The sequence below is a fragment of the Nelusetta ayraudi genome, unplaced genomic scaffold (assembly GCF_046127955.1).
Source record: "Nelusetta ayraudi isolate G7.1 ecotype Tasmania unplaced genomic scaffold, CSIRO-AGI_Nayr_v1 ptg000089l, whole genome shotgun sequence".
In the NCBI taxonomy this organism is placed as follows: Eukaryota; Metazoa; Chordata; class Actinopteri; order Tetraodontiformes; family Monacanthidae; genus Nelusetta; species Nelusetta ayraudi.
In genome coordinates this window covers 1,615,001-1,636,817 of record NW_027466139.1, presented here as the reverse complement: position 1 = coordinate 1,636,817, position 21,817 = coordinate 1,615,001, and the positions used below count along the sequence as shown (strand labels likewise).

General features: G+C 48.9%; 1 protein-coding gene across 3 annotated transcripts in view; it reads right to left on the bottom strand.

The window, feature by feature from the left end:
* slc8a1b (solute carrier family 8 member 1b) overlaps positions 1-9,519 on the bottom strand; it is a 102,690-nt gene extending 93,171 nt beyond the window's left edge. For 2 of the 3 annotated variants that reach the window (XM_076046289.1, XM_076046287.1), the window contains exon 1: positions 9,067-9,519. The gene's annotated coding sequence lies outside the window, so the exon portion shown is untranslated. The remainder of the gene's footprint in view (positions 1-9,066) is intronic. The other variant, XM_076046288.1, reaches the window with a different exon arrangement.
* Between the last annotated feature and the right edge of the window lie 12,298 nt (positions 9,520-21,817).

Below are 21,817 nucleotides of genomic sequence, written 5' to 3'. Positions count from 1 at the left end.
AGCCGTACTTTCCTCGATTCCCTCTACTACTGCCGCAGTACAAATTATTATAGATACTGCTGCAACAATATGAATCACATTTCCCCTCCCAGTACGTACAGCGAGTCCCGGGGCGCTGAGCGCAAAAAAAAAGAAAAAAAAAAGAAAAACCTTTGAATCTATTTCCACAGAGTGTACAATCAATGTAGGGAATGATGGTTTATACGCACCGCATCCAACTGGATGCACGCATGCAACCCCCTCCACCACCTCAGGTTGCTGCCTTGTAGCTGCAACTTCCTGCATGCAACTCTGACTGTCGGGTCAATTTAAGCAAAATACAATGCAGATTCCTAAACACGTTTAAAAAAAAAACTGCGCGTCTACGTGATTAAGATTCAATCGAGTCATCCCCTCAGAAAACAAAGAGCGGCCCAGCTGCTCTCTGCTTTTTGCGGTCATCCAGAGCCGCCGCAGAAGGCTTTGTGTGGCATTTCAGAGGGATCAATAATTCAGCGTGCGCTGGGATTTGACTGCTTTCACTTAAGGATGTCGTGTTTTTAAGCAGGCAGACGGCTTAAGGAGGACGATTCGCGGTCTCCCAGATGTTTCCTGGAAGCGACAGTTTGTTTTTGAGATGAAGCCAGAGAAACATTCCAAGGGAGCTCATTGCTGCCAGCCTAGAAAAAAAAACAAAACAGGGCTCAGTTTCACGTTATAACGTGAAATTATCACGTGATCATTTTTTAAATTATTTATTTCGTGATAGTTTCAGGTTATTTTGTGAAAGCTTCACGTTATAACGTGAAAATCAGCCCTGTTTTTTTTTTTTCCCCCTAGGGTGGCAGCAATGTGCTTCCGTAGAATCGGAAGGCAGCTGGGAAAAGCAAAATGTATGGTTGAAAAGGGAGATTTGATGGAAACGTTACTGTGCGGCATAAATAGAGCGCGCATGTTCTGACACCTTGTCCTGCTAATGGAGTCAACACCTGAGAGAGGAGCAGCCATGGAACAGAGACGGAGCAGCAGGAGTCCAATTGATTTGCCACAGGTGGTGGTGGAGGGTGGAGGGTGGGGGTAGAGGGGGGGGGGGGATATACTCCGTGAACTCTTTTAGTGTCTCAGCTCTGCGAAAGCGAGAAAAAGCATCACTTTTTGGAAAATATCAGCACCCCAAAAAAATTATAAAGTTATTCTTTCTTTTCCACAAGGCAAAGTCCATGAATAAATCAAAAGTCCCAATTAAAAAAAATAAAATATAATTTAATAAATAAATAAATGGATAGTTTCACTATAAGCAATTCTCATTAAAAATTGACTGAATTTATTTGCTCTTGCACTGTACATGTACCCAATCCAATGCTAGCCGTTAGCCAGTTACCTTAGCAACAAGACATGTAAACAGGCTCCCTGGTGGGTTTTCTTAGCAGAAGCAAAGAAATCTGCCTGGCAGCAACGCACAAGTCCACTGGGTAACACTGCACGACAACGACAACGACAACAACAACAACAACAACACAGTCAACTCCGGATTTCTACACACTCATATGACCTGGAGACAACAGCCGTGAACACAGTAAGATCTGGACCGAAACCACAGTTTGCAGCGCTGTTCTCATCAGCAGTATTCTGCAACTGCCAGTACCGCTATCTCGGGTCACTCTGTTGTTGTTGTTTAGTCACGTGGAGTGGAGGAGATTGGTGATAGTTTGCCATCTCTCTGTATATAAAGACACTTTATGCTTTTAGCCTGACGTGCTACTAATGTGCTAACTCACGTTTGCCAGCACATCACAGAAAACGTTTCCTCTGCACGCTGCTGAACAAACGAGACGACTGGGAGGAGAGGGTGACTTGCTGAATGAGGAAATGGGATAACGTGGGAGATCCTGCAGTCAAAGACACAAGCAAAGGTTCCGGAACCTGAGCAGCACTTTCCAGCTGGTTGCGGAATTAAAACAGCCGCCCGCGCTGCGTTTTTTCACCCTTCACTCCATTTTTTTTCCCCCTCGACCTGCCTGCTTAAAATTCATCCTCATGAGTGCAGATCCTTGATAAAGCTTGCCTACACAACCCTGATTGCTTTCCACTTGATCCCGGGATTAGACGCCCGGTGTCATCAGATAATTGCCTGATCTGTTTGTGGTTGTTGTTTTTTTTTTTTTGTTGTCGTACGGATCACAAACACTGCTGTGAGAGCGACTGGATGCAGTCACGTCCTGGCCTGTCTTGGTTTGTGTATGTATGTGTGTGTGCATGTGTGTGTGTGAGTGTGTGCCTGTGTTGTTAACAGTGAGGCTGAGTTACTGGACAGTGGCTGCTATTTTGGATTTGGTAATTGAAATATTAGGTTTCAGAGTATGCTGCCACGATTTTCCCCCGTGTTGTGACCTCAAACCCTTGGCACCCTTTCAGGAGTGGAGCATGACAAGCACACACACGCACGTACGCGCACACACACACACACACACGCGTTAAGAAACCTGAAACACGTCGCTACTCCCAGCCAGGATGTTCCATCACCGCTCCGCCGCTGTCATTCTTAGGGAGCCTTCTGAAGGCAGCGGCCCCAAAGAAAGCAGCTGATTATACAGGAAGCAGCACACACACAAGAAGGCAACCACTTCCAGCGTGACGCGCCGCTGTGGGGGGGATGAGCTCATGCTTGGACTATTAGGAACATCAAAGCTGGAGGTGGGGGGGGGCTTGAAGAACGGAGAGCGAAACGAAATCAAGTGCAAACGGGTGAACGGCCGCCAAACGCGGGCGATAGAGAAATAAATGTGCAGGCCGCTCGCAGGCTGTTTTGCAGAGAAACGCCTCGATTCATCCAGGAGGTGGTGATGGGATTCTGAACCAGAGAGGGAGGAGGGAGGGGCTTCAGGAGGAGGACACGAGGAGCGGCGCAATGAAAAAAGAAGTAGCCGGTGAGACGCTGAGATCGATACAGAGGACAGTGTGAGTGTGCAGGAGCAACAACACACACACACACACACACACACACACACACACACACACACATACACACACACACACACACACACACACACTCTGGCATCTCTTGTCTAGTGCGGGGGATGGAAGATAAATGGAAGGTGTTTACCGTCATGGCGCCCCCTCAGGCCAGAGTTCCGCCCTGCAGCCGAACCTCCAGCCGAGGAGCCTCGTCATGTCACGACACCCGCAGTCATGAGACGACGTGATCAGACTGGCGCCCAGAAATCCCCCAGAACTGTTTCCAGACTGCCTGTCACCTTGACTGTTCGTCCACAGTGTGTGTGTGTGTGTGTGTGTGTGTGTGCGTGTGGATCTCTCTCTCTCTCTCTCTCTCTCTCTCTCTCTCTCTCTCTCTCTCTCTCTCTCCCTCTCTCTCTCCCTCTCCCTCTCCCAGGGGCGTGACCAAAGTGATCTTACAAACTAACTAAACGGAAATGATTTGATTAGGTCTAGTGAAGGGCCACTCTAATCCGACACCTTCCTCTCAATCTGCCAGATGAGATGTTCAATCTGACGGCCGGAATCCCGGAACTAATCATATTAAAGCCTCCACCCCTCGTGGGCCGTGCGCTCTAACAGATATTAATGGCACGTGGACGGAGGTGTTGGCTGCGATGTGAACAAACCCCACCCCCCGGCCCCACGCTGTCCACCCACCACCCTGCACCGTCCATCCCGACGGCCGTGTGTTCAGCTGGGATTGAAAAGGGCAAACCTGGTGTTGGAAGCGTTGGCCCCAGCACTGCGCCTCGTTCCACCGGCCACATCAAAGTAAACATTAAAGTTGTTCTCGGAACGCACAAGGAGCCTTGGCAGCCAGACACGCTCGCTCACGCTGGCCGTGTTGGGCCCCCAGAGGAAGTTTTTACAGTAATATAAATATATTTATGTTGAAATGGAAAGACGGGTCAGACGGTAACCGCAGCTGCAGGCTTCTGGAATTTTTTTTGAATGGCTGCTGCCTTTTACTCATCCGTCTCTGCTATCACTTCATCATCATCACTGTCGAATCTGGTATGACTGGGAAGTTTCTCTTTCACTTTCTCTTCTAACATCCGCAACCACCGGCTCCGTGGTTGCTCTGTGGTTGCTGAGTTGCAGTTGGAGGGCCGACTGATTAGCACCTGACTGCTAACATTGTCTTGTTAGTTGCTGCAAGAGTTGAACGTCACATTGCCTAAAATGACACACAGTAATGGGGACAATTCCAACAGGGCAAGAGCCAAAACTGGTTTCAGTGGTGGGAAATTTGAGAGGTCCTTCAGTGGGACCTCGCCCACTTTTCAGCTGTGCCGATTGTCCATGAAATACCTGATCCTGGCAAAGGGGACAGAGTTTGCAGAGGAGACGGACAACTGCGTCTGGCAACGCGAGATTCAGCTCAAGTTCCACACTTGTTATGTCAAGCCAGCTCCGACTAAAAAACAGAATTCATCTCCGTTACTCAAAATGACTTGGATAGCGGCAGGTGGATCCAGGACGGAACCCACGTCCGGCTAGAACCAACCATCGACGCTCCACCGAAGCCCAAAGGAAACCAAGCGATGGGCTTTGCACTGGAAGAAAAATGTGCAAATTATCTTATGTATGTTTGACCAGCTCTCAAAATAAACATAGTGTGAAAACAAATGCGACCCCATTCCCATCTCTGTGTATACTGAGCAAGTGCGTGTGTACTTAGACAACCTGCTGTGCAGCCTATATGGAGCTATGCCTTTTGGCAGTGCTGCAAGGCTGGAAGCACTGTGTCAGATATAGGTGCGCTTGGCCATTTCTCACTTGTGGAAAATGGCCTCACTTAATGTGCTTTTACTTACAACAGCACCGCACAAACTCCGTCCACTGCGATGCTACAGCATCAAATCCTGGGCAAGAGTCACTTTTATAAGAGTACAATAGCAACCAGTAACTACAGCAGGATGAAACGCTCTTATGAAAGGGTCAAATGATTTGGATGTGTAATGTGGGACGGGTTGCCCTTCCTCCCCGGCCTGAAGCAGCGTGTTACGCCATCTAGTCTGAGAGTTTTCCCCCCGTCACGATCGGGGACCGCGGTCACGGTGGTTGAGGCCGTCACGAGGCCGGCCGTGGCGAGTCCTTAAGAGTTCCTGGACGGGCTTGAAAGCACAGCATTGTAGGTGGCGGCTAATCAATGAATGTTTACTCTCCTCCGCTGCTCAGATCGGATTTTTTTTCTGTGTTTTTGACGTAGATGCCCTCGCCCGCTCCTCTGCTAAACCATCTGTCTTTTGTGCCCAAAATAAGTGTGTGTGTGTGTGTGTGTGTGTGTGTGTGTGTCCTGGAACGAGTGTCGCTTATCTAGTGAGTGTGGGGTAAAATAATCATTCTTGGCTGTGTTCCGTGGAGTCTGACAATTTTCTATCATATTACTGCGGCATGGCAGCGTTTCTTCAGCGGCGCCGTTTCAATACAGGGACAGCGTTCACACTGTTCAGACGAAGTGTTCTGCGCTGCCACAGCCAGGAAAGATTTCCACATGACTGGATGTTGCACGCACAGCCTTCTCTGTTATCACTCAGCCTAATTTGGATGCGAGTACAAAATTACGAGAAACTCTTTTTTTTTTTTTTTTTTTTTTTTTTTACACTTTTGTCTTTGATTTCATTCAGAACAGTTCACCAGAGGTTCTCCTCGAGATATTTCTTTCTTGCTTGCAATTTCTGCTTCATAATGTACAACATCATCTCACTATGGCAGTGTCTTTACAGTAGAGGTCTTGGAGCTCCGAGTATATTTTCCATGTCCGACAGTCTGTGTGCACTTTCAAAGGTGGGCCGTGCCTGATCGCTACGTTGACCATTGCTTACACTGAAAACAACCCTCATGCGTAGCCGTGATGTAGCTACACACCTGGAAAAAGAAATAAGCCGACGCTCGAGCGCAGTGGGAAACGGCGTTCTGTCGTCTCTGTCGAGAGTTGAGGGGCCATTCATCCCGAAGGCTTCCTCAGTTCTCTGCGAGACCACCGTGACCCAGGCGACTGTGAACCTTCACCGTCGACGTTCTGAGCCAGGAGGTGGAGGAGACCGGCTGCCTGTGATGTCTCTGACACGTCAAGTCAGGAAAGAGCACAGGTTCACATCCTATAAGCCTGAGAACTGATTGATCCCACGTTCACGCATGCAACTGATTTGGTCTTTTCTATAATTTAGCAGCACCTTAACGTATCGCAGTACGTTGCGAGGGAGGGGGGGGGGGGTTGGGGGGGTAAAGCAGAAGGTCATGTGGGCCGTGTTATGCATTTCAATGTAGTCGCCACAGGACCAGTGTTGTTCCTCACAGTCGGTCTTAATTCGAGGTTTGTGTCGACTCACAGCGCAGAGGAATCTTGTTTTTCTTCCTGTGTTTTCTGACAACAGTTAAAGCGCCTCAGCATGAAGCAGCACACCGGCAGAAGTGACATTTTCACCCCAACATACTAAATCGTGTGGTCCACTGCTCTATGACGCACAGTCACTTTTCAGACGCCCATCGATTTGAACATTGATTCCTCATAGATGAATGTCTTCCTGGAGGTGGGACACTGGAGGCGACATGTCAGCTTATTATTGGATATTGAACTATGCACTGGAGGTCCAAATGACCCCTTCACAGAAAATACACAGTTCCACTGCAAAATATGTGTTTTTGTTTCAATTTCGTCCAATTGGACATAAAAGCGGAGAATGGAGGTGAAGTTTACCATTGGGTTTGTACTCACTTCACCTGACAGCAGGAGGGTCGCTACCCGACCTGTCCTTCGAAGCCTGTGGCACAGTTTACTGTAAACTGCACGGCAAGTTCCCTTTCACAGAAAGGAGAAGAAGAACTGCTGACTGAACGAACAGTGAGCATAGCAGAAATCCTCCAAAAAAAGACTTTTGCTAATGAGAAAATATACCTGCTGAAGTTTTGGAATGTGAAAGCGTGTGGCCGACCTCATGACTGTATGTTTTTTTCTGTGAAGAAGTCAATGAGTAATTGCAAGGGTTAGTTCCACCTAGGCTTTCACTGACATAACTGGTCTGGAGATACACAGAAAGAAAGAACTGCCCAATCCCCATAGAATGGAAACCCACAGCCACCATGCCGTCCAATGCAAAATCACCAAAGACAATCAGCTCACATGGTTTCATGAATTACCACCAAAATTCCACCAGGCCTCCATCCTTTCTTGCTTTTACGTGCTCCAGTACATGGCCACCGCTTCTATTGTAACAGCACTGCATGGAATCCTTTCCCTCTGTGAAACTCCAGAATGGTTACGTGGACTAGAGACGCTCACCGGAGCCTTCATCGTCATAGCGCAGCGAGGACAGAGCTTTGAAACGTCAATTTCAGGCCGACCGCCCCTTTAAGCGAAGCCCCCCTGACAAACTGACTGGCGTGCAAGACGGACGACGGCAGCCGCAGTGTCAGCCTGCGCAGGACGAACCGACGGGCCGATCCTTCCCAGCCGCTGATTCATCCCACATCTGAAAGCATCTCGCAGGCTCCCTGCCAAACGCAGCGACCCGGCGGCCGCCTCACGTTGCAGCTCTGCTTGCACAAACTTGCGCGCGTGTGTCCGACTGCGTGTGCTCTAAAGAAGAAAGGCTGCGAACGGGCCTCGGCACAGGTCGATGCAAGCCGACCGAGAGGCGGCCGCTCAAGCTGTCATCGTCGATGCTAATCGGAACACCGTTGTGGGGTTTTTTTTTTTTTGGTTGTTTTTTTCTTAATGCCCAGAACTAAAATAGCCGCTTGGAGCTCGGATCGATAACCAACTGCACCACTGCTGAGAGGTAAATAAAGCGGTCCTTTTCACTGCGTTGGGTTTTTTTTTTCTCTCTCTCGCCCCCCTCCCATCCTCTCCCTTCCTTCACCGTGATGAATATTTCATACCATCTACAGTGGTTTAGCTTAAGGTTCCTCTGTGTCATGCCCATAAAATTTAGACTGAAGTCAGCTGGAAGGAGGCTGCCTGGAGAGAAAGCCCTGATGGTGCCTGCCAGAGATGCACGGCACTCCTCCCAGCAGGAGGAGGAGGAGGAGAAGGAGGAGGAGGAGAAGGAGGAGAAGGAGGAGAAGAAGGAGTGATTCTGGTGTTGCGTCTGGAGACGTTGTCGAGCCTTGGCACCGTTCACTGGTGGGAGAACCTCTCCATCTTCCGTCAGTTCCTTATTTCTGTTTAAATGAATCTACAACGCACATGGAGGCCTGAGGGGCAATGATGACTTTGGCAGCGATTCATCGAAAAAAAAAAATAATAATAATAATACAAATGAAGAATAAAACCGAACGTGGCTTGGTGTATTTGGCCAATCCCTGGGTCTTCACTTCGCTCACCAAATGCTTTGCCCCTTTGCGCAAAGGCGCCGCATCAGCCCTAACAGCACAGTTTGGCGCAAAGGATGACTGGGGTGGGGGTGGGGGGGCAGAAATGCGTAAATTGTGGAATGTCCCCCTTCCATTCATCCTCCGCTGCGAGGAGCTGCCAGGATTTTTTAGTCAGGAATGCGCGCGTTTGTCGCCTAACTTCCACAATGGGAGCCTAAAAAAAAGAAAGAAAAGAAGGCGCGAGTGTGGCGCCCGGAACGTGCTCTGCATCTTTATGATCCCTCCAGGAATAAGAGGGCAGGTTGCACTACAACACGAGGCGAGAGGAGCGAATGGAAGGAAGCAGGGAGGGAAGGAAGGAAAGAAGGAAGGGGGGGGGGAGAAACGCGGCTTCTGGATCGTTGCAATGCCGGGGGCGTCTGGATGAAAGTGAAGCCCAAAGGGAATCTGAACCAGCGTCCCTCCCTGTATAAACATGTGAGTGGCTCCGGAGCAGCGGCAGCAGCAGCAGAGGAACCATCGTGTCGCGGTGCTTCCCGGTCGGTTCGCCGCCAGGCAGGCAGCGTGCTCGGCTCTGCATCCCATCCACCCCCCACCCACAAACCAAAACTTGCTTCCCGCCCCCCCCGCGACCCCAGGCACAGCAGAACCCCCTGGCAACAATGCAATGAATGGACCCGTCGGTGGTCATTAACATAAGCAAAAAATAAAATAAAATAAAAATAAACACCGAAACGAGCGAAAAAGCAGCAAAGGTTCCTACCTTTTTACGACTAAAAAAAAAAAAAAAAAAGAAGAAGAGAAAAGAAAAATCCAGAGAGCGTCCAACAATCCGGAGAGGAGTCGCCAGCAGTTGCAGAGCTGTGATGCCACTGAGGTGGTGCTGCTGGGGAAGGTAAGCCAGGAGTGGAGACTGGAAATGGAGACGCGGGGAAGCTCTTATACACGAGCCACGGCTGCGAATCCAGCGAGCGCGACGCGTAAAAGCAGGAGTGGCGGAACTGTCCGGGTTCACATGCACCGACAGCGCTTTTCCTCTCTCTCTCCTCCTTGTTCTTCTCTCTGCTGCCGCCGACTCGTCGTTTCCATGCAGCGTAGAAACCTGTATGATCGGGTGACCGGCGCGGCGCTTTATCAGCAAACCCGCATTCGCTGGGACGAGGCGCGCAGCTCCGTCGACTTCTTCCTCATTCTTCCCTCTGCGCGTCCACACTCACTGGCTGGGAGCGCAGAGAGAGAGAGAGAGAGAGAGAGAGAGAGAGAGAGAGAGAGAGAGGGAGGGAGAGAGAGGAGGAGGAGGAGGAGGAGGGTGTGTGTGTCTTTGTGTGTGTGTGTGTGTGTGTGTGTGTGTGAGTGAGTGAGTGAGTGAGTGAGAGAGTGTGTGTTTATAGAGAGAGAGGGAGAGAGAGGAGGAGGAGGAGGATGTGTGTGTCTTTGTGTGTGTGTGTGTGTGTGTGTGAGTGAGAGAGAGAAAGAGAGAGAGAGAGAGAGTGTGTGTGAGGGACAGAGAGAGAGAGAGAGAGTGTGTGTGAGGGACAGAGAGAGAGAGAGAGAGAGAGAGAGTGTGTGTGTGTGTGAGGGAGAGAGTGACAGAGAGAGAGTGTGTGAGTGAGTGAGTGAGTGTGTGTGAGGGGGAGAGAGGGAGCAGGTCTCTAACGTGAGCCCGGCGGTTCCCTCACACACTGACTGCAGATCAGCTCGCCTCCTTCCACCTCCACCTCCACCTCCTCCTCCTCCTCCAACTATCTTTCACTTCTCCATTCGCCCTCGGTCTTCCTCTCTTTAAAACTGTGCGTGCTTCACACTCTTCCGATGTCAAGATTTTGCACGAAATGAAACGCCCAGATCAGAAAACACGGTTACACCCTCTCCCGCCACACACACACACACACACACACACACACACACACACACACACGGTCTCAGAATCTACACACTATGCACCGCTATGCAATCAAATGTTTTCTTGCCTGTTATTCAAATCTGTTTTGTTCTGTAATTTCAATCTGTTCTCTTGAGGAACCTCTATGCAAATACATGCTTTTGCATTTAGTTGTCATTTTGGAGGCTAACTACCGTGTGCAAACACACACCAAAAAAAACAAAACAACAACAACAACAAAAAAAAAACAACAACAATGCGATGACAAAAATGCCAATGCCCATAAATCTGGGCCTTGAATGCAACACGACTGGCGCAGCCAGCACAGCGGTGCGAGTTGTCAGGCTGCGTCCTCGACGAGGAGATAAATAAGGAGGCGTTGCCAGATCTGGGATGATATCAGAGTCCTTAACGAGTTTGTCTAGTCATAACTTGGCTGCTGGAGCCTCCGTCTTCTTCCAAAACACCAGTTTGGGCTTTTTCTTTTTGGCAGCAATAGTAGAAGCATGAGACAACAGGTGTCAGCACTACCAGGAGGAGGATGGGGATCCACTTCACTGCGTCGTTCAGGACATTGTGGCATATTAGCCGGAAGAGCAGTGGTTGAGCAGGGGATTATTGCCTTGCCTGGGTTATATATGGCTGTGGTATCTACATACGAACCTGCGCCGCTGGAATCCAATTAAAAAGAAGAAAGAAAACCTGAAATGGGTATGATGTTGGGTGGAGGTGGTGGTGGGGGTGGTGGTGGTGGGGGGTTTAACTGCTGAAAAGCTTCAAGCTCACACAACAAAAGCGCCGTAACAACACAGCGACGCCGAGTTCCAGCCTCGGCTTCCAAAAGAACCTGAAAATAGAACACCTTGATCAGGGAGCCGCCTGTCCCAAATAGAGCAGGACTCCAGAGTCCAGCGCAGAGCTTTTGGGTGACGCTGACACACATTCAACCATCTGCAATCAGCCTGCTTTATATACCAACAAACAAAACAAAACAAACAAAAACCGGTGCAATGAGGCAAAGGTTAAAGGCCGGAGCTTCTGGAATCCGAGCTGAGATAAACAATTCAACGATACGTGACTTTAGACTCAGTCTTTAGGTCATCTTTTTCATCAAAGCAATGTCATTTTTTGGGGGGCTTTTTGATCAAAATGACCCGGCCAACTACTCCAGCAGATCCATTGTGTTCATTATATCTTCGTTTCTCACAGTTTCTTTGTTCCTATTTTTCGAGAGAAGGGTTTTTGGTTTGTCTGACCTTCCTGACCTGTCCGGAGCAGAGGAAGAAACATGTCAAGAATGTAAAACAAACCAAAATCCCTTGTCTAGTCTAGCATTTGCAAACACGACTCAACTTTTAATTCAGTTTGCAGGAATTGGATGTATGAGAGCAATTTTTTTTTTTTCCCAGCAGCATCAGCAGCATCAGCAGCAGCAGCAGCAGCAGCATCATTTCCTGCGCGGATGTAAAACAGCGAGACTGAGCAGCAATGCAAAATCTTATCTTCTGCAAACTGTTTCCTGAACGACGCGCAATTAGTGAGTCAGACGTTTGCTACGAACTGAGTCAACTTGTCATTTGTCGTGACCCCGTGGCTTTATTACCACCCAAAGCAAGGCGAGAGGCGCAAAGTTCATTCTGTGAGACTTCAGCTTTGCGAGCCTTAATGGCTGAAGTGCAAACACTGGGCCGTACCTGCAGGAGAGGAGGGCACCGGCTTGTTGCTTGGAAACTGGCGAGCGTGGAGCCGAATCAGGCAAATGCATGTAAATCCAAAAAGAATTTGAGTGGGCAAAACACACACACACACACACACACACACACACACACACTTAGAACCAAGAGATTTAACATAATAGGCCAGAAACAAGCAGGCGGTGAAAACCAAAGCACAGTTGCAGCGACCTGAAACATCCACGCAGGAGATTTCTGCTGCAGTTGTCATGACTTGATGACATACGAGGAGCAGCTGGGTGAGCGCACACCTCAGTCAGGTGAGCTCAGGTGGGCGGGACGAGCAGGAAAGGAGGGAATCACGGAGGAGCTGTGCCTAAAGGGGCTACTCAACACTCAACATTGAGGATTCATTCAGGAAATATCAGATTTTTTTCTGCATGCAATGAGAGTGAGCAGAGTGATGACATCTAGAGTAGAACGTGTCATCACAGCGCGCCCCCCCCCCCCCCCCCCCCCGGGTCGGCCGTTCTCCTGCTCCTTGTGCTAGCCGGACATATTGCAAGTGAAGCTAGTTTCCCTTCTCCTCTCAGCATCAAAGCATCAAAAGCACCAAAGCATCAGCTGTCGCAGGGATTTATATATATATTTTATTGAATATGGTAGGTCAGGTGACATCACATGTTGTCACATGATCACGTCAACAACATGCGATGGTCCTGATTCACTCTTTGAATCCTTGTTGGCTCAGTGAAGGTCCAGTTCCCCCCCCCCCTCCACCCCTGCAGCAGAAGCTGCTGAGGACGAGCACGGAGCCGGTTTGTTGCAGCATACATGCAAAACTACGACACCTAGTGGTGAAATGACATCGCATGTAGCCCCTTGAACTCAACACGCCTCAAATTTCTGTTTTCTTTTCATTCGACTTTCCCCCTAAAAAGGACATTAATATTGATACCACCCAGAATACCATTGTGATTTACTTTTAAAAGAAAAAAAAAAAAAAAACCCAGACAGATGACGAAGAGATAAAATGCTGATGGGAAACTGAAGCAATAGGATGGGAGATCCAGACCAGCCATTTATAATTCAGTGGAGCTGCACTCCAGGGTGCCTTGTTAGAGCCCAGCCATCTTCATAGCTGTCAATCAAACAATACCACATAGCATTAATGCTAACATTACAGAAGTCTGTCTAGGGCTGTACTGGGGGACTTATGCGCCGTATACACGATATATCCAAAATATGATGCGGGTGGAACACAGGCGGGCCAACTGCCAGTGAGGAGGCTTCGTACCGAAGGTAAAAAGACACAGTAAACAAAACATTTACAGGGAGAATAGGAGGGAAAAAATTGTCGATAATGTGGATAAACCATCGTTCTGTCAAGCATTACTTTAATGCCAGAGGTGAACAACGTTTTTCCTTCAGGGCTCTGCAGGGATGCATTTCATTAGAGTGTCACCCCGATTATGCTAATGATAAGACTGCAGTCGGGAAATAAGGCAATTTGCATTTAAGCGCAATGTGGATGTGCAGCGCTAAGAAGTGAGGGAGACCTTCTGTTAAAGATGGCAATTTATCATGATACAAAGAGAACTTAGAGAACGAACACACACACACACACACACACACACTTAAAGAATTGCTGTGCAGGGCAACGATACATAAATCAGCAGAGGATGAAGATGCCTGAGACGTGGTCCTGGAGAAACGCATCGCGGCTTCTATTAAAGCGCGGCAGGAGCTGGACGCCGACCTGCCGGGGTCACAGAAGCCACTAATGGGCTTCCTACTCAAACCGCAGTCCGAAAATAGACACGTGGCGTCAAACATCTTATATAAAGAGTGTTTGATATTTTATGACCGGGGAAAAATGTCGGAGCGCTACCATTCAGAGTTGCTCAATAATTGCTCAATCATTCATTTTCTCTTTTAAAAAAGATAATGGCCCATTGTGGAGGATAATTTGGTGGACTTGAGTTCAGAGCGATGCCAGTTCTGCCTCTCTGTTGCTTTGGTCACTGTAGAGGTTGTCTGAGAAGCTGTTTAGCATGCGGAGCCACCCTGCACTCATGAAAACTGAAAGACGGTGTTAAAAAAAAAAAAAAAACCCTAATGAAATATATTCAACACGTAAAGAATGACCGGAATAAGCCGTTCCCAAAGCAGCTTTCAGGCAGCAGTGCACCATCAATATTCAGTTGATCCTAATGAAAAACCAGTTGGTTAAAAGCTGCAACCTTTCTGCACATTTCCCTGATGATGAATTAATGGAAAATCAGCAAGTCCTTGCAAAATGAGGACGTAAGGAGGCCGTTTGTCTTCTCCCTCGTCCCAGCGGCGGCGCAGCCTCGAAGGCTCCTTCACTTTGGTTTCAAAGTCCCAGCCAGTCTGGAGAACAGTGTTGTCTCACGTTGCAGCGGGAGAACAAAAGTCATCTCTGGTGTTTTTGTTTGTGGGGGGGGGAGAACTCTCTGAAGCTCTCTGAGCGCTTTTCACCACCGATCGTTAAAAATATGATCAGGGCCAAATAAAGCAACCTCAGCCATGAGGCAGCGGGAGCAGGCGCTGCAGCAGCCCCACCTGTTAGGAGTTGATGGCTTCAGAGCAGGTGTGGGACACGCTCAGCACTGACACTCTGCCACTGCTCTCATCTTTCACAAAGAAAGAAAAAAAAAAATGCCCTGAGATTTTTTTTTTTTTACACAAAGATTTGTTTGGAATTTAAGCGGACAAAAGAGTTTCAGCAGTGTTGTCACTACATATAAAAAACTAAATTTAAAAAACAAAAAGAGAGAAGGCGCAGATGACAGGTGAAGCCCGCTGGAATTTCACGCTGAAATAAAATGAGCAGGTTTGTGGAGAGGTCACGCAGGCTGAGCAGCGAGGTTCCTCTGGAAGTTCCTCTGGACGTTCCTCTGGAGGTTCCTCTGCAGGTTCCTCTGGAGGTTCCTCTGGAAGTTCCTCTGGAAGTTCCTCTGCAGGTTCCTCTGGAAGTTCCTCTGGACGTTCCTCTGGAGGTTCCTCTGGAAGTTCCTCTGCAGGTTCCTCTGGAAGTTCCTCTGGACGTTCCTCTGCAGGTTCCTCTGCAGGTTCCTCTGCAGGTTCAATGAGTCCAAGGAGATCACAGCCAAATGTCAGCAGAGGTAAACAGGAAGCCAAGGAGCACAATCACACATCAGCCTTGTGTGTGTACGTGTGTGTGTGTGTGTGTGTACGTGTGTGTGTGTGTCGGCCGTGTCCTTAAACACTGACACAACAAATGCGCAGACATTTCTTTTTGCGTTTTTTTGTTTCATTTCATTGAGTGCTGCAGTGCTGCAGTGCTGCACACACACACACACACACACGCACGCACACACACACACACACAAACGCACACACGCACGCACACGCGCACGCACACAAACGCACACACAAGCACTGGACAACTTTCCGAGGGTTTTTAAAGTCGCATTAAATCTCCAACCGTCCCTGGGTGACGCCGCCCGGCTGCCAGCAGAGGCCTGGTCAGGACAACCAGCCGCCCATCCTGATGCCACGGTGATGTAATGATGATCATCATGGTAATTATGATGATATTGCTGGGAAGCGATTCACTCTGTTTGTCTGCTGGTCAAACTGAGAATCCAAATTGCAAATTTCCCCCAACGTGGGATAAACAAAGTTATTTTATTCCAGCCTGTTCTAACCGCCCCCCCCCCCCGAAAAAAAAAAACACAGACAAAGAACTCAAAAATCTCACTCACGCTTCTGTTTGCAGGGGGAGAGGCTGGAGGCAGAAGAACCTGAAGAACCTGGCAAGCTGAGCAGGTGTGAGGAGTTGGTGCTGATTGTCTTCAGAGTGGTAGTGGAGCGGTGATGCCTTCATGGGAAAACAGAGAATTCAGCTTGGGCCAGACTGCAAACCATGACAACTGTTACGAGAAATTAAAATCCTGCCTGCGGTGCAGCAAAGTTGCTGTGTTTTTAGGATTCTTTCTGCTGCTGGGAGGTTTGTCTCCCAGCGAGGATGTGGAAAGGACTGCACAGCGCTGTGATGATCACATCATGCTTCTAAATATAAAGATGACTTGAACTGCGCTGACGTTCTTGCACCGACTCGTCTTGTTTGCTCACTTGGTGGCTGTTTCGACATAACGTCACACTGAATAATCCCGCTGTGGAACCGGCGGCGGTCATTTGAGGAGATACAGCTGTGTGTGTGTGTGTTTTTTTTTATTTTTTTTTTAGCTTTCAGACGATAAACTGAGGTTCGGCGAGAGGCTCCTGCTTTTCAAATCTTCTTTCAACAACGGAGGCGACAACAACAACAGCAGCAGCAGCATTGGACGAGGAGCGAACGGAAGGAATCAGTTGCTGTGTGGGAAACTCATTACCATCCAATTACATTTTAGACAAGGACTCTAAATTGTTTGTCTCATATCGAAGCGGCGCCGCTGTCGTCAGCGTGAGGTATCGAGGCGCTCAGGTTTATTTTTTTCCTTCTCTCACGGAAAAGACGGAAACGATAATTAATATTCCCTCAGTGCGGACTTGTTTTTTTTTTTTAAATTAGGCACATAAAAGAGCAAGCGTGCCTTTGTCTCCCCCGTATACGTGTCTGTGTCGCCTCCTCTGCTCTCTTTCAGCCCAGCCAGGCCTCTGTTATCGGGGCCAACCTAAAATACAGCGACTATTCTGAGGGGTCTGAGCTAAAAAGGAAGGAAGCGCAGGAGGAAGAGAAAGATGAAGCCTTGGGCTCTTCTCTCCTTTCTCTCCTCCTCCTCCTCCTCCTCCTCCTCCTCCCTCCTTTTTCTCCCATCCCCTCCCCTCTGCTCCCCCTCTCCTCTCCTCTCCAGTTAGCCTTGGGCTTTGGCAAAAAAAAAAAAAAAAACACAAAAAAAACACACAAAAAAAAAAACACAGAGCAGTGGCAAAATAAAAGCGAAGTCGGAGGAGCAGCATGACACAGAGCGGCAAAGCGCACAGGCTGCACGGGAATGAATTAGCAGGAGAGGATTTGACGGCTAATAGGATGCTGCAGACGAGGGGATGAGAAAGAGGGATGAATTACACAAATAGAGCAGGAGAGAGCAGGACGCATGGTGAATAGGGGGGATGATGTAACAGCGTCGAGCAGACGTCGCTGCCAGTCGCCAGGTTTGGGGCTCTTCTGCATTCATGGCTGAGGAACTGAGCAGTTTCGATGCGGCTGGGATGAATGAATTATGACGAGGCCGCTGATGGAGTGACCGAGAGGACAAGAGCGCACTGGCAGGCGATCGAGGGTGAATTGGGTGAAAGTCAAGGTTAAAAGGGAAGTAAGAAAGCAGCGAGGAAGAGGAGTGAGAAGAATCTCCTGCAGCCGCTCGCTTGCTTGCCGTCCTCACTGTGAACTGTCTGACATCTGGAAGTGGAGGTGAATCCAGTTTGCCTCCACCAGAGAGTTTGGACATCAGAAATACTTGCTGCCGCGGCAGCACTTTTTTTATTATTATTATTTTTTATTTTTTTTAACAGCCTTTTACTTCCTTCCCAGCTCACCTCCCGCTCCGCCTCACGCCTCTTATCTAACCTGCGTCTCCTCCTCCTCCTCCTCCTCCTCCTTCCCCTCCTCGTCCTCCCCCTCTTCCTCCTCGTCCTCCTCCTTCCTTCTGTCTTCCCCTTCCGGTTTTCTGTTTGCATCTCATCAGCCCCACTCTCCTCCTCTTACTCTTCCTTCCACCTCTTCCTCCTCCTCCTCCTCCTTGTCCTCCACCCTTTCCACTCCACTGAGCCTCCATCCCACTGCTCCGCTCCTCTTCCTCTTCCTCCTCTCGCTGCCCATTCTTTCTCTCAGCTTCCTCTCCTCTCTTATCTCGACAAACACTCCTTCTTTTTCTCCCCGGTGCTTCTATCCTCTCTAAATCTCCCTGTTTCCCCCCTCTATCCTCTGCGTTATTTGTTTTTTTCTTCCAATTTCCCTTCCTCTCTTCCTCCCTTTCTCCTCCTGTTTTCCTTTGCCCCCTTTCTGGGTGTGGATGTGTTCTTTACCTGGAGGACGAGGAAGGTTGACATTTACACGAGTGCTGATCACAGCCGACACGTCTCGGCCATGTCTACGGTCACGATGGAGCCGGGGACGCACACACACACTTGCACACACACACTTGCACACACACATTAGGGAGAAGTCGTTTGCTTTGCCCTTCCTATTAGCTGCCTTCACACACTCAACTCACCCCAAAGGTCCCAGAATATTCTCATATTTATATTTTGTATTCCAAACCCCAGAGGATCAGCTTCACACCATTAGTAACCCCCCCGCCCCCCCTTCCCCCCTCCCCTGCCAAAAAAAAACGCTTTTGATCTGAAGAAAACAACATATTTAGCCCTCTGTTTGCAGGCTTTTCCTTAAAAACGTAGGATTTTTTGGGATGTTTAACAGTCAGTTTTTACAATGCTTCCAACTGACTGAGGCTGCGAGTGAATCCCAGAAAGGCAGATTTCTCCTCGAGTTTGCAGCTCACAGCCGGAGAAGCCAAGCCGGCCTGCTGGGTGCTGTGTCGTGCCTGTGAAGGGAGGCCAGTGGAGACGTGCAGGGCCGCAGTGGACACTCAGCCACAGCCTCCCTCAAGGCAAGCAGGTGGTCACATCCACCCACCAGGGAAGAAAACACATCTCTTATCTTTGAACGTATGCTGGCTGGGATAAGAGCATAAAGATTTTCTTCTTCTTCTTTTCTTATTGTGAGCTGCCAAACATTCAACAGCGTTCGCTGCCCGCACAGCCAGGAACGTTCAAGGACCTCTTGTGAGCCGTCCTCGGTTGCAGCAGCAGGAGGAGGGTCGGGGAGGTTGTTTAGGCTCCTTGATGGCTCCTCCACAGCTGGCCCCGCCCCCTCATCGCTAAACCACTTTTAAAACCAAACGCCTTCACAAATTGCTGGCAATCAGAGCGGATGCTATAAATTTGGCTTCTATCTACAGAGCCGAGATGGGGTCTGGTAATGAGGTTATCGCCGGCTTGCTTATCCACTTACAGCCCCTGACGGTGCAGCTGAGGAGGGGCCAGTGTGGCTGCCGGGCCTCTGCGTCATGTGACCAGGGTTTGTAATTGACTCATGTCAGGTTAGGCCAGTGAGAATACATCAAAACACGAGGTTGCACCCGCTTGCACGCAAAGCAAGTTAATGAAAATGCATCAGTACCACTACACGACTGGTGTGTGTGTGTGTGTGTGTGTGTGTGTGTGTGTGTGTGTGTGTGTGTGTGTGTGTGTGGTGCGTCTCCACTGCGTCACAACTCCACAGTGGAACCTGGAATAAAAAAAAAAAGACCCAGCAGCAATTCATGACACAACAAAGAGAATCACAATAAAGCATTTCGTTTTCAAAATAAAACCAATATTTCTAAATGACCTGTGCAGTTGTCACTCATTCGACTCACCAGGTAGGACAGACAGTGCTGAGAGGAACGTTGTGTCCGAACACTCATGCTGAGGTTGGAGCCCCAGATCCGAAAACACAACTTGACCACATGATTTCCACTCTCTGGCGTCTCTTCCCTGGAAAACTCTGCTGCTTTTGCTCCCCCCGGTCTTGGACTTTTCACAGTGCAACCCGGAAAGGGCAGGAGTGTGCGGCACAAATTGGAATATTCTTCTCTCCCGCAGTTTCCATCCTAGAAACAATCTTGTTAGCGAGAAGAGCCTGTGGTTGTCAGTCACCTCCTGCGAGGCCATGGTGCTCCATCAGCCGCTGCTGCTTCTCTTGCAGTTGAAACAGGGACTCGCAAGCCCTCGGCGAGATGCGCATCCATTGATCACAGACCTCTTAAGGCGGCCTGACTCGGCAAAAAGAGGTTAGGGTCCCCTCGACGGTCCCCTCCCACCAATCAGAAGCCCCTGACGGTATCGATGATCTGGTTTCACGCTGCAGAAGAGCCCATCGTGACAAGAGGACGTATGTGGGGTGAAAGAGGAAACCCAAGTGAAGACAAGGGTGCTGTGAAATACTTTGGCTTTCTGGTGAAAAGGTGGAGGCAGTCCATTACACTCAATACAATGATTCACAGCAGAAGAGGAAGAGGAAGAGGGGGAGGAGGAGGAGGAGGACAGAGAGGAAGTCTCAGGGCATGAGAAATCATTTAAGATTAGTTTTGCTCCAGGAGTTGGCTATTCAGCGGCGTCCCAAACTAGTTAAGCTCATCACAGCTCAAAGGACCGTTTTTTTTGTTCAAAGACCAAATTAAAAATGAATGCGGACGAAAGCAGAGACAGAGAGAGAGAGAGAGAGGGAGAGAGAGAGAGAGAGAGAGAGAGAGAGAGAGAGAGAGAGAGAGGAGAGAGAGAGAGAGAGAGAGAGAGAGAGAGAGAGAGAGTCGTCTGAGACCAGAGCACCTTTGCTTTTCTTTCCCCTCCTGCTTCATAATGCGTCTCATCTCGAGCGCCTCGCTGCTCATTATCTCCATTCAAAAGGTAAAACAATGAGCCGTGATGCGGCGGCTCCACCATCACCAACACATTGGCGCTGCTATCAGGCGGCTCGAGCAGCTGTTGCCAGACCTCCTTTCAGTGTTTGGTGAGATTCCACGCTGGCTTTTTTTTTTTTTTTTGAAATGTTCCCGCTGGGAGCGAAAGACTAAAAAGTGGCTTTCAGGCACTTATTAAATGACACGAGAGCTTTTGTCCCGCAAGGGCGGAAAAATGGCTTGAAAACACGGTGGAAAGACGGAAAAGAAGGAAAACCCATTAGCAGGAGATGATCAACACGAGGTCACATGACGACAGAGTGTTTTTAGATAAATCACTGCAATATCACTGCACATTGTCGGCCAGTGTGAGACCTGGACTAGAGTTGAGCGACGTTTTCAACATCCTACAGGTGTAACACACACACAAAATCAGCAACATAATCTGGAGTGCAGTGGGTGAAACATAAAATGGCAGTAATTTGGAAGAATGAACAAAAAAAAACCTTTAGGTTTTGCTTCTTAGCCAATAGATTTTTTAAAAAAAGTTTAAAACAATTTAACTCAGTGTAATAGAGGCAACAGTAAATAGTATAAAACAGTGTAAATAAAATCATATCAAATTAAATATTTTAAGACAAATATAGCGATTTTTAGTCACAATTAGTTCCACATCCACCTTCTTATATAATTTTTCCAGTAGAAATCCTTCCCCCTCTGGCTGGGGCAGAACACGTGTGTTTCCACCAGCACAAACTGGATGATGTTTCCGTGCATCATTAACCAGAAGCTGGACATCATTTCCATTTTAATGCGGTGGCCTCGGCTAAGTAGGTCCAGAAGGTCCCCGGTGCCTCGTGGCTCTCGCCGCCCCTGGTCCAGCCTGCGTCCTTGAGGGGAGACAAGCTCAAAGTGTTTTATTGTGTAATCAGACGTGTGCGCCACCTGCGGAGTGCGTTGTGTGTGCACGCCGGCGCCCTGCCAGGGAGGAGCTGCTGCTGCTGCTGCTGCTGCTGCTGCTGCGCGGCCACCACACACATCACCCCCTCCGCAGCTTCATGAGGACGACTCCCTGTTGGGCGGAGATTAAAGAGGGAGTGCAGGTGTGGGGTTAACCAGGACGCTAATTGGAAAAGCAGGCGGGGTTTTTACTCAGCTTCTATTTTACAGTATGTCACGTCCGCTGACGTGTAAATGGCAACAAAGTGTTTCCATGAAAACCTTTTAGCCATACTTGAGAGGTTTTTCCAAGTTTCCATCACCAATTCTTTTATTGTGATATTTAGGTTTTGCACAATTCAAGGGGTCAACTATTAGCTTCTCTAATAGTTGCAGAGGTGGGTGGGGGGGGGGAGTTGAGTGCTGGAGCCACCAAGTCAAACTAATGCACAGGAAGGACGTTCCTGTTTGTTACCCCCGAACCTTTTCCTTCATTTTCTCAACACACGTTTGAGCAATTTCTGCAGCCGTGCTCACACTCACTTGCAGGTGCACTGAGGAGATAAGGGTCACACCAGTGTGTGTGTGTGTGT